The sequence below is a fragment of the Rhinatrema bivittatum genome, chromosome 1 (genome assembly GCF_901001135.1).
Source record: "Rhinatrema bivittatum chromosome 1, aRhiBiv1.1, whole genome shotgun sequence".
Lineage (NCBI taxonomy): Eukaryota > Metazoa > Chordata > Amphibia > Gymnophiona > Rhinatrematidae > Rhinatrema > Rhinatrema bivittatum.
In genome coordinates, this window is record NC_042615.1 from 201,437,968 (window position 1) to 201,450,149 (window position 12,182).

Sequence of the window (12,182 nt, forward strand, 5' to 3'; positions counted from 1 at the left end):
TTTGCAATCAGTGGTTGCTGTAAAGTGAACGGTCTGACCCAAATAATGATCACTCCACTGGGTGCTACTTTCATTTGCACCTACATATTGATACAATTCATTCCAATGTTGCATTGATTTATATAGATTCTTCAGATTATTGCAAGTGTGCCTTTTTTCAGTACCAGTTAATTTCTAGTTTGCCCCAGTTAAGAAGAGGACTTTCTAAACATCTAGCTAACTTGCCTCCTTTTTACCCTATTATCCCTGACTCTTAAAACCCCACTGACTAGCTTAGTTTTTATTTTATTACTTGCACGCCATCCATAGCAGAAGTAAAGTTACGCAGTAGGGGACCCCGGCATGCACTTGTGCAAGTAAATACTTACGCACATACTTCATGTAACAGACTTGGTCTACCCAGACTCTACTCAGACCCCGCCCCTTTTTTGAACTTTATGATTTGTGAGCGTACCAGGAGATATGCATGTACTCGCGGTTTTTAAAATCCATGAGGCGCATGCTGGGCCGAGTAACGTGCCTATCTCCTGGCTTTGGTGTGCGTAGGGCTTTTAAAATCCACCAGTGTATTGAGGTGCTCCTGTAATATTATTTCTTTATAATAAATTTTGTTGTTTATGATGTATTTGCATTGTATTTTATGATGATGCACTTTGTTTTGTATTTCTGATGCTTGTAACACATGTTGAGTATGGGTTTCCCACTTAAAGGTGTAACCCAACTGAATTAGAATAATCTTAATTAGACCAATCATGCTCAAACTGTTGGGGCTTTTTCTGTCTTTTTTTCCTCTTTTTCTTGATCTCTGATTGCATTTCTCGGAACTTCATGACTTTATGTCTCTCCATTTGTACTACAGAATAGTCCCTTGATACTGGTAATTCTGTTAGTAGGGATATGCAATCGTTTTTCCCGAATTAGGCAATGTCAACGAAATTGCCTAATTTGGAATGGTTCGGGAGAACCGAAAAATGATTGATTTTTTCTGAAATTTTGGAAAAAATTCATTTTGATTTAGTGCGCACTATCGGGAGTTAGTGTGCACTAATTCTGCCAGGTATGCACTAACCCAAAAATCGGGCCCCCCCCAAAAAAAACCCACGAACCACGGGAAAAACTAAATTCCCGCGTGGGGGCCCCGAAACAAAGCCTGACACGAAATTTCCACGGGGGGCCCCCCGAAACAAAGCACATCTCTATCTGTAAGCACTATTTATGTATGTCTCCTGGTTTTCTATACAAAGCCCCAAACCAGTATCTTTCATTTGGAATCAGTCTGTCTAAAGTGTCTGACAGGTGATTCAATGGTGCACTCTCCCCTGCCCCCTCCCATTCTGACAGGTTCACATTTCCAGTATGTTTGTCCTGGTTCAACATCAACCCCCTCCCCCCAATTCCTTCCTCTATTACAGTTTCCAGCAGCCTTTCTGGTCTACCCCACTCAGAACTTTTTACAAAAACTTAATTTGCCTACCCAGTTTATTGTCTCACTGGCTGTCATCACCAAGTGATAGTTTCACATCACCACTTTAAAATTTTTACTGTGCAGTAACCAGATGGGATGGAAGCAAGAACAGGACAACACTGCATTTCATTTTTCAGTCTCCATATATTGCTGCATGCCCAATGTAAGTTGTCTGTTTTCTTAAGCAATCTTGTTCTAGTAATAGTACTGTAAGTTATGTTTAGACATTGTAAAAGCTAATACAAACAGTGCTTGTGGGTCTGAAAAATGCTATTAACTTTTAATATCCTAGTTCATCAAACTAAACATTTAACACAAATATACTAGGTGTAACAATAAAATGAATTAACGACAGTAGAAAAAAAATGTTTTTCCAAATGGTAACATTGATTTGTAATCATTTGTGTAATATTAATCATAGCAGGCTGGCACCTGACCTCTGTCGCCTCTCAGCACATCGCTCTTGATGGATTTTCTTAACAGGCTATATACTGTTCTTGGATTAGAAGGTCAAGAAAACCTAATTCTTTAAAGATTTTACATATTTTTTCTTTACATTTTTGTGTGCATACCACATATTTTCATTACTAAACCCTTTTTTTCCAGTAGAGCTGTTAAAAACTATACTTTCTTGCCCATTTTTCCTTATGTTGAAATCAGCCACGTTATAGAATCTGCTGCCAGCAGGGATGTTTCTAGCTACTTCAGCAAACACTTTTAAAGTGAAGTTGGATGAGTTCCTAGAGGTTAATGTTATTGTTGAATGTTCAGCTTTGATGGGAGTTTGATTGATATTAGCTGATCCAAGGATTTGCTCTGATAACATTCTTTGGGTAAAAAAGGAATTTATTACTTGGACAAGGATGGCTGTGATTTTTTATTCGGGGGGGGGGGGGGGAGGGAGTCTTCTGATTTAAATGCGATAGTCTGATGACATCATTTAATTCAATTGCATGCTCTGTCCTCTATTGTAATCCATGTTTATATATGTTTTGTGACTTGCCATCAACTGAATTTTAAGACAAAATACAAACACGACCGTGTCCAGTGTAGGACGATAATAAATAAACTGAGCAAATCTAAAGGTGGAGCCTAAGGTGATGGACTGGAGTATATTATTACTGTGGTCATTTGTCCAGTGCTACCATGCATATGCAGAGACACATAAAATACAGTTCCTGCTACTTGTCAAGACAGACCAACACGATGCCCAGACAATAAAAGAAAAAAGGCTTTGAGTAATAGAAGCTGGTCAAAGGATAGACCAGAGTGTGCTGGTAAATGGATCGGACCAGGAGTGTTCCCGGGTGGGGGCAATATTTAGGTTTGTAAGCTGCTATTTAGGCATGTAGATTTGGCAGCTTATTCACATATACTTATGCCTGCTCTTTATCTGGAGTACGTGATCATAAACAACTTAAAAGCAAAATACTGACTAGTTGGAGGGTGTGGGTGAAATCGGGAGAGTTGAAGCTGAATAGCCAGGAGAGTCTTGATGACCTGCAAAGGGAGAGGGCAAACTGTAGACTAATTGGTAATATTGGTAATTTCATTGCTGCACGAACGTTAGAAAATCTCCTGACTTTCTCACATAAAATCCAATTTATGGGGAGTAAATGTGTGTAAATTGCACAGGTAAAATCTGCACACATAAATTGTTATAGTTAAAGCTAAAAATATATGGGCATAGTAGCTGTATGCTGCTTAACCAGATAAGGTCTGACATCCACTAAGTAGTGGCAAGTCATTTCTTAGCCAGATAAGTCTTAAAGGTGCTGTTATTCAGCTAAGAAAGGTAGACAGATAAATCTCAAATAGAGCTACTTATCCGGATAAGTAGAGTTATTTAAGACTTATCCCAGCTCTCAGACTTAGCCAGATAAATAGCACTTTTCAGACTTATCCGGCTAACTGACTTAGCCAGATAAATAGGGAGTTTAAGACTTATCCGGCTAAATAGCTGTTATGTTGGTGGTCCATGGGTTCCTCCCATGGACTGCCACACTCACCTCCAGGTCCGGGCCACTCTCTCAGGATGCAGCCAGCTCTTTCTCTCTCCTGCCCATGTGGCAGGATGCCACCAACACAATCTGTGGCAGAACATTGCCACCTTCCTACTGTGCTTCCCTAGGTGTGTGCATGCCTGATGACATGTCATTTAAAGGGCCTTTGGTAGGAAATTCCCCAAGGCACCCATTGATGATCTCACAGGCTTAGGCCTATTTAAGGCCCTTCTGCTCAACCCTTCCTTGCCTCAGCAACAGGTCTCCCTACAGCCCATGTAGTGTGAGTGCCTCAGCATTTCCAAATTCTTGCATCTTGTCTTCAGTTTCTGGTCCTTCTCTTGTGTTCAGTTCCAGTGGCCTTTGTCTTTGCTCCAGTTCCATTGGTCTTTGTATTTATCTTCAGTTACTTTTCAGTTCTTGTGGTCAGTTTTCCAGTTCTTCTGTGTTCCTTGTCTTCTCATTTTCCCACCTGTTCTGCTCCTTACCTTCCTGACTGCCTATCCATCCTGCCTTCTCTTGGTCTGATACTCGGTATTGACCTCGGCTCATCTTCTGGGCCTTCCTTGAATGCCGCCTGCCACTGACCTTTGCCTGCCTACTGGACCTTCCTTGAATGCTGCCTGCCACTGACCACTGCCTGCTTACTGGACCTTTCTTATACATTGTCAGCCATTGACTTGAGCTTGCCTTTGACTTCACCTGTATGCCCCCGTCTTCTCTACGGATCTTCTTACCATCAGCAGAGGCCCCATCTAAGACCTTCCAGCCCCAGCATTCAAAGGCTCAACCCAAGGGGAATGTGGGCTGCTATAGGTGAAGCTCCAGTTGGAAATCTGCGTTATCCAACTCTGCCAGCCAATTCTGGGGAACTGCTGGGCTCCACCCTGCAGGTTGTGCCAACTCCACTTCGGTTTAAGGGTCCATGCCCGAAACAGTAACTGCAAAGCTTCTAGTTAGCTGGAAAGGTAGGAACTTATCTGGAGAATTGCAATATGCATTTGTGCATTTTTTAAATATCATATGCACATATCATATATGTGCAGGTTATAAAATACCAGGGATGTGCAGAGGGACCGCATACGTTACATTTGGTATTTGTATTCGGGGGGGGGGCAGATACGTTGCATTCAGCAAGGGGGGGCCCCCGATCCGTTCATGCATTCCATTATTATTCGTTTCCTGGCTAAAATGTAATTAACTACAACCCCCCCACCCTCCTGACCCCCCCAAGACTTACCAAAACTCCCTGGTGGTCCAGCAGGGGTCCAGGAGCCATCTCCTGCACTCACACCTTCGGCTGCCGGTATTCAAAATGGCACCGATAGCCTTTGACCTTACTATGTCACAGGGGTTACCGGTGCCATTGGTCGGCCCCTGTCACATGGTAGGAGCAATGGATGACTGGTGCCATCTTGTGCTCCTACCATGTGACAGGGGCCGACCAATGGCACCAGTAGCCACTGTGACATATTAAGGGCAAAGGCTATCGGAACCATTTGAATACTGGCAGCCGACGGCATGAGTGCAGTAGATCGCTCCCGGACCCCCGCTGGACCACCAGGGAGTTTTGGCAAGTCTTGTGGGGGTCAGGAGGGTCCCCCAAGACTTGCCAAAAGTCCCTGGTGGTCCAGCGGGGGTCCGGGAGTGATCTCCTGCACTCGGGCCGTCGGCTGCCAGTAATCAAAATGGCGCTGATAGCTTTTGCCCTTACTATGTCACAGGGGCTATCAGCGCCATTTTGAATACCGGCAGCCGATGGCGTGAGTGCAGTAGATGGCTCCTGGACCCCCACTGGACCACCAGGGAGTTTTGGCAAGTCTTGGCGGGATCAGGAGGGTGGGGGTTTTGTTTAAATTCACTCCTTTAGACGGCCGAATAATTCGGTGAAGATTCATTGTTTTCGTTGGAATTGTGATATGTTTCACTTCCCCACAAATACAACGAATATGGCCCTATACGTTGCAGATTGCTGATACGTTGCAAACAAATACACACCCCTATAAAATACAGGAGTAGATTTCCTTGTGCCAATATACACTCAGAAATAGGTGTGCACACAGCTGTTTTAGTTATGCTCTTTGAGGTCCATATTCAAAAGCATTTAGCCAGCTAATTGAGAAGTTAGTTGGCTAAATGAATATTTGGTATTATGCTTGGCTGTCCATGGGTCAGCACCGCTACCAGCTTCACTCAACCCTGGATGCCACCATCTCCTTTGTGGGAAGAACACCATTGACTATCAGCCACTGCCAAAGTTGAATGGAACTCCATCATCTGGCCCTTCCCCTGAGCTCCTCCAGGCATGTGAGCACTCAAATTGCTCATTTTTAAAAGGTCCATGTCAAGAACTCAGCCTTGGTCCCTTCTGATGAAGTCAGCAGCTTCCAGATATTTAAAGGTCCATCTTCAGGACAGCAATGCCTCAGCAACAGGTCCACCTGCCTTGCAGTGTGTGTGTTGTTAACTCTGTGCTTTGTCTCTCTGTTCCTGTGCCTCGTCTTGCTGCCCCTGTTCCTGCTTTTTGTTCCTGTCATCTTGCCTTGTCCTACCTCCTTGCCCTTGTGCTTTGCCTTGTCTTCCTGCTGTCTTGCCCATTTCGCCCTGCCTTGTCTTGTTTTTCAGAGTGCCGACTTGTCTGTCTCATTTGTCTTGGCCTAATTCTCAGGTTTTGAACTCTGCTTTGGATTCTCACCTTGCTCCTGGATCATTGCCTTCTCTGACCTTTGGCCTGGACGCAGATACTTTCTGCTCACTGCCTGCCTTGACCATCATCAGTACCTGGACTCTCTCTAATCTCCCTGTAAGGGACACTTACCTAAGTCCTGCTGGCCCCTGGAACCCAAAGCCTCAACCCATGGGAACAGGGCTGCTATAGGTGAAGCTCCAGTTCTAGTCCCTGTAAGGGTGCGTCTGCCAGCTGTCGGCGTGGGCCTAGTAGGTTCACCTACTAGGCTGTGTCAATCATGCCACATCATTAGTGCTCACATCCATGACATTTGGGTAGATATCTGGCTAAATTCTACCCGTTTAATAAGTTAGGGGTCTAGAATTTAGTTGTAAAAGTTATGGGCATTCTGAGAGTGTAACTGGGAGGAGTTAATTTAGCCACATAACCAGGTCATTCATCAAGCTGTGTTAGGGCATCATCATGTGCTAAATGTAGTCTAGTGCTTGATACAGCGATATTAACATGCTATGCTTATTGCAACATGCGTTAGTATTAAAATATGATGAGTATGCAAAATCAAGAAAATTATGCAAATGAGGGACTCCTACTACATGGGGCAATAAAATATTGCATTCTAATGCTGGATTTAACATGGGAAATACTTCTTTTTTTTTTTTGTGGTAGGGTGGCAAAAAGTTTTTATTGCACCATAGCAGCTGTTTTTGCAGGGTAGTGGCAATTACCATGTGCAATAAAATGAGGCCTTCTCTCTGACACAACTACACAACCCTGGTAAGCCAATAAATACACCTTTTGTTACCTGCCCTGTCTTCCTAAAAGCAGAATGTTAGGTGGAAGAATACTAGTAGTGGGACACTAGGTGCTTCAGTTGCTCTACAACAAAAACAACAACAGGGAAAGGAGGTTAAAAAGTCTCCTGCACTTGAGCCTGCACTTGAGCCTGATCTGCAAGCCCTGCCAGTGGAGCAGAATGGCCCACGTTAGGTCTCTAATCAAAAAAACAGGAAACTGCAAAATAGGAGAAAAGCCTTCACCTTTAGGAAATATTTTTATAAACAATACTGTGAGCTTATTGAAATATATTTAGATAGAACGCATCAGCAAGCCTAAGTCCTGCTGGCCCCTGGAACCCAAAGTCTCAACCTGAGGGAACAGGTCTTAGGTGAAGCTCCAGTTCTAGTCCCTGTAAGGGTGTGACTGACATCTGTGGGCCTAGTAGGTTTGCCTACCAGGCTGCGTCAATCATGCCACACCATAAGGGCTCATATCCATGAGCTTTGGGTAGATATCTGGCTAAATTCTATCCATTTCAGTGGAAACTCGAGGCTCTTGTATTTTGTCACCACTTTAGGTCTCGCCATGGAGGAGGGCATGCAAGCGGTACAGGGAGTGCACTTTTCATCCCTGCTGGGGATGCCGGAGGAACAAATGGTTAAGAGGTTTCGCCTGAGCTCTCTGGCTATCATGGAATTATATCAAGAACTCAGAGGGGATCTGGATCCAGTCACAGAAAGTTCCCATGCTATACTAGGCCTTACCAAACTATTATGCACTTTGCATTTTATGGCATCTGGCTCATTCCAAACAACATTTGGGGTCATCAGAGGAATGCCTCAAACTGTTGTTTGGAATGAGCCAGATGCTATAAAATGCATCTGGCCGCAGCCTAAGCCAGGTCATAAGAGCAGTACATAGCAGTACATAGTTACATATGATTCCCTCGTGAAAGGCAGGACTTGTTGGACATGAACATAGGTTTTTATGCCATAGCAAACTTTCCAAAAGTTCTGGGAGCTATTGACTACACTCACTTAGCCATCATCTACCCTGTCACAGGGAGAAGATCTTCCACAACAGAAAACTCTTTTACTCCATCAATGTGCAAGTGTTAGCAATGTGACTGCATCACTTACATGACAAGTGCCTTACACAAAGCCATAGTGGTAGGCCCAGGTTTCTCTCTCCATGCTGGAGAAGCCTGATAATGTTGCATGCCCATACAATGCAGTTTCCACTAAGGTTAGATGTACTCTGCTGGTGCTCTGTCGGCCCTTAGCTATCGATGCCCATGACAGTATCCTGTCTGCAGTGCTTCTGCTGTGGCATCCAGGATGTCAGCCACAGTTTGTCTGGACCATCACAGGGGGTTCACGAGTTCATTTAAAGCTGTGGGATGTGCATTTTCAGCCAATCCTATTCACTGTTTTTTGGCTGACAAATGTGTATTTCTGGAGGATAGATTGCAGAACAGCAGAGACAAGGTACAATGAGATCTTATGTTCTATCAAGTGTGTCATAGAACATACCTTTGGAGTTCCTAAAAGTATATTTCACTGTTTGGCAAAATGGAGAGAGCTTTAATGTATTCCTCAGCCAGAACAGCAGAGATTGTGCTTGTCTGCTGTGTACTTCATAATCTTGCTCTACATTCTTGCATCCCAATTGACCTTGTTCCAGATCTACCTGAGGCTTCCCCATGTCCCCAGGGAGACCACATGGCCTGACAGTCAGTTTTGTCAAAGTGCCATACAATGCTACTTTGCCAGTTAGTCATCATCTACCCTTTCCATTGTATGGAAGAGAGCCCAGCAGAGTGGTTCTGGCTTCTCACATCTGTATCTTTTTTTACTCACCGATTCTCTGACTGGGTCAGTGTATAACAGAATCCACTTAGGCCTAGTTAGGCAACATTGTGAAAATAGATCATTAGCTGCAATTGAAAATAGAAGACAAATTGTACACAAAATAAACCTAACAACAAAGAGAAGTGGCTTTCCTAATGTATTCATATTGAATGTCAGTTAGAAAGTGTCACGTCTTGCCTTTGCATTTGTATTGGACTGCCAAAATAGTGTGAATAGCATGGCATAGCTAGTGTCTTCTTGCTACCCTCAGCTACCCCTTTGACCCTGTCTTAGCCCTCACATGTTGGAAAGATAGTTGCATATATATGATGGAAGTCCAGCAGGGCCTAGGACATGCAGAATGCTCAATTTGTACAAGAAATCACAAGTAGCTCAGCTGCTTAAGCTCGAAATTACAAGTTGACATCTACAATCATCAATCACTGACTCTACATGTTACAGCCCCGAGGAACTAATGAAGAGCCCTTTTATAGGGTTGAAGGCAGGACAAGGCGGTGACATCATCATTAAGGGCCATGGGGCTCTTCCCGCCACAATCCTTTTAAATCCAGAAGAGGAGTGCACTCGCTCGTCTAGGATATTGGGTGAAGGAGGAAGTCGGCGGCATCCCCAGCTGCATCGAGAGGCCTACAGTAGCGGCATCCAGTCACAAAGATGGAAGCAGCATTGGCGGCATCGGGCCGTGAAGATGAAAGCGTCGGCAGCACAACATGCTGACGTCGGTGGCATCCGGGCCACGAAGAGCTGATGGCGGAGGCCCTACCACGAGGGAAGCAGCATCGGCGGCACTCCATGCCGCAAAGAAAGCATGGGACTGTCGGGGAACAGTGAAGCATCGGGCTGGTGAGGTAAGAGACTGTTTGCGGACGGCCCCACGAGCGGCATCGCAACACCACTATTGAAAACTCCCACAATGTAGCTTGGACACTGTGCCACACAGGCAGAGATCTACATACTTATGAGGCAAAGTAGCAGCTGAGTGGGTAATGTACTGATTTGGGAGTTTATCAGGGACCTTACAGCTGTGCTGCCAAAGTAAACCACACCTTGCTCCCAGACTTTCAAAGTCTCCCATTAATGGATGTGCATGCATTCACTGCTGCTAACTGGGTTACAACGTGAAATGTAATGGCCTCATGAGCATTGAGCTCACAAATTAGGGTGCTAAGAAGAACTTAGATGAGAGTTTATATATTTTTTTAAAGATGAAACTGCTTGCTGCATCAGCAGCTAAGTATTTGGTCACAATATGAGGGTTCAAACCTGTTCCACTTGTGCCTTGGTTTATTAGCACATGTCAGCACTGGCCTACATGTATGCTATGTGCTAGTCACTGTACCAGTCTGCCTGTGAGTTTTAAGAACATAAGACATTGCCATGCTGTGTCAGACCAAGGGTCCATCAAGCCCAGTATCCTGTTTCCAACAGAGGCCAAACCAGGCCACAAGAACCTGGCAATTACCCAAACACTAAGAAGATCCCATGCTTCTGATGCAATTAGTAGCAGTGGCTATTCCCTAAGTAAACGTGATTAATAGCAGTTAATGAACTTATCCAAACCTTTTTTGAACCTAGCTACACTAACTGCACTAACCACAGGCTTTGTGGCTTGCTATGTTTTATGAGGGGCTGGCTGTTGGGTGTGTTTGTCTCTCACTTACTGTAAGTATGTCTGAGTGTCTGTGTCGCTCTCTGGTAATCTGAGTATGGGGGGAATTATGCTCCCTGAGTGATTACTGAGTGTAGGTCTATGCATATGTGTCAATGGAATCTTGTGTTCAAGATGAAGATATAGTCTAAGAGTTTTTTCCACCAATGTGAGCTCGTTTAGCTGCATTGTAGTTAGCTGTCAAGTATTAATGATATGCACAAAAACACACATATATGTTGCTGAGGTATTTAGAGAATGAAGCCTCAGAGTCACACACTGCCTGTAAGGGCCCATTTTGATGATTGTGAAGGTGCCCAAAGGAGTCCAATAGCATAAACTAATTTCCACTAAGGCAGATAGCAAGCAGTTTCAGACACACTGATGCCATACACCGTGAGTGGCAGAGAGCGAGGCACACACATTCAGATATTAACATCCAAACTTATATATACGTCTGCATGCCTGGTGTCTATATATAGTTTATACTCCATCAGGCCCACAGTAGTTTATTAGGCCTAGATGTGGTGGAGGACACCTATAGTCAAGACGTATATGTCCACTGTGCTGCAAACACTGTGGAAAACCTTCCATGTAGATGGTCAAGGCTACATATCAGCTACTTAGATTCTATCCTTGTAAACAGACCTTCCCGAAAGAGTCTACAAACATCCTATGGCTTTTCCACATGGAATTCCCATGTATAGTAAAGTGTATACTCTTGGGTGAGGCCTACTAAGGAATACCTTAATATACATGTATACTGTGCAGGTTCAGCTACAGCTGTACCAGATGGCAAAGTAGGAAGCATTGGGAAACCATGCATACTGGTGAGTTGTAGGTGAATAGAGATGAAAGCTGCTGCTTGGATGTGACTTGGATTGCTACATCACTTCTAACCAAGCATTTCAACATCTATTCCACTTGATAGTGTATGGAGGTGAACACTAGCTAGATAGTACCCATTTCACATACTGTACATGCCCATGTACCCAATAGTTAGCAAAGAATATTCTCTATGGAGAAGGCAACATAAGCCTCTTGTGAAGCTCCACAGTAAGAAGTTTCATGTTGTACTCTTGCTGTCTTCTTTGGGAGCATACAATTAGCTTCAATTTTAAGGTCTAGGCCACATGGTCTTGCATGTGAGAAATTGGCCTAGTTGGAATGGCTAATGGTACTGTAGCATGCAAAGTCATGTAGGTCCCAAACTTCTAACCTAGTTAAACCTTAAGACAAAAACCACACAATAAAAAGACACAATCAGAAAGTAAAGCTTCAAAATACGTGAGCACTTTATTAAACAACATTTGTAGTCACAACATTCAAACCAATTCAACATCTTTGGTAATTAAATTCTGCAAGGACAAGATATCAAATAACACAGGACATTGTAACTGAGATAATCAGGACATTTTGTGGATACATGTATATTAGGGATGTGAATCGTTTTTTGACGATTTAAAATATCGTCCGATATATTTTAAATCGTCAAAAATCGTTAGGGCCACTATACAATACCAATTCCCCCGATTTATCGTTAAAAAATCATAAATCGGGGGAAGGGGGAGGGCAGGAACTTACTTACTTGCCCTAAACCAATGGCAGGAAAACCGGCACACTAAAACCCCCTAAAACCCACCCCCACCCTCCCGAACCCCCCCCAAATGTCTTAAATTACCTGGGGGTCCAGCGGCGGTCCGGAACGGGCTCCTACAATTGAATTGTG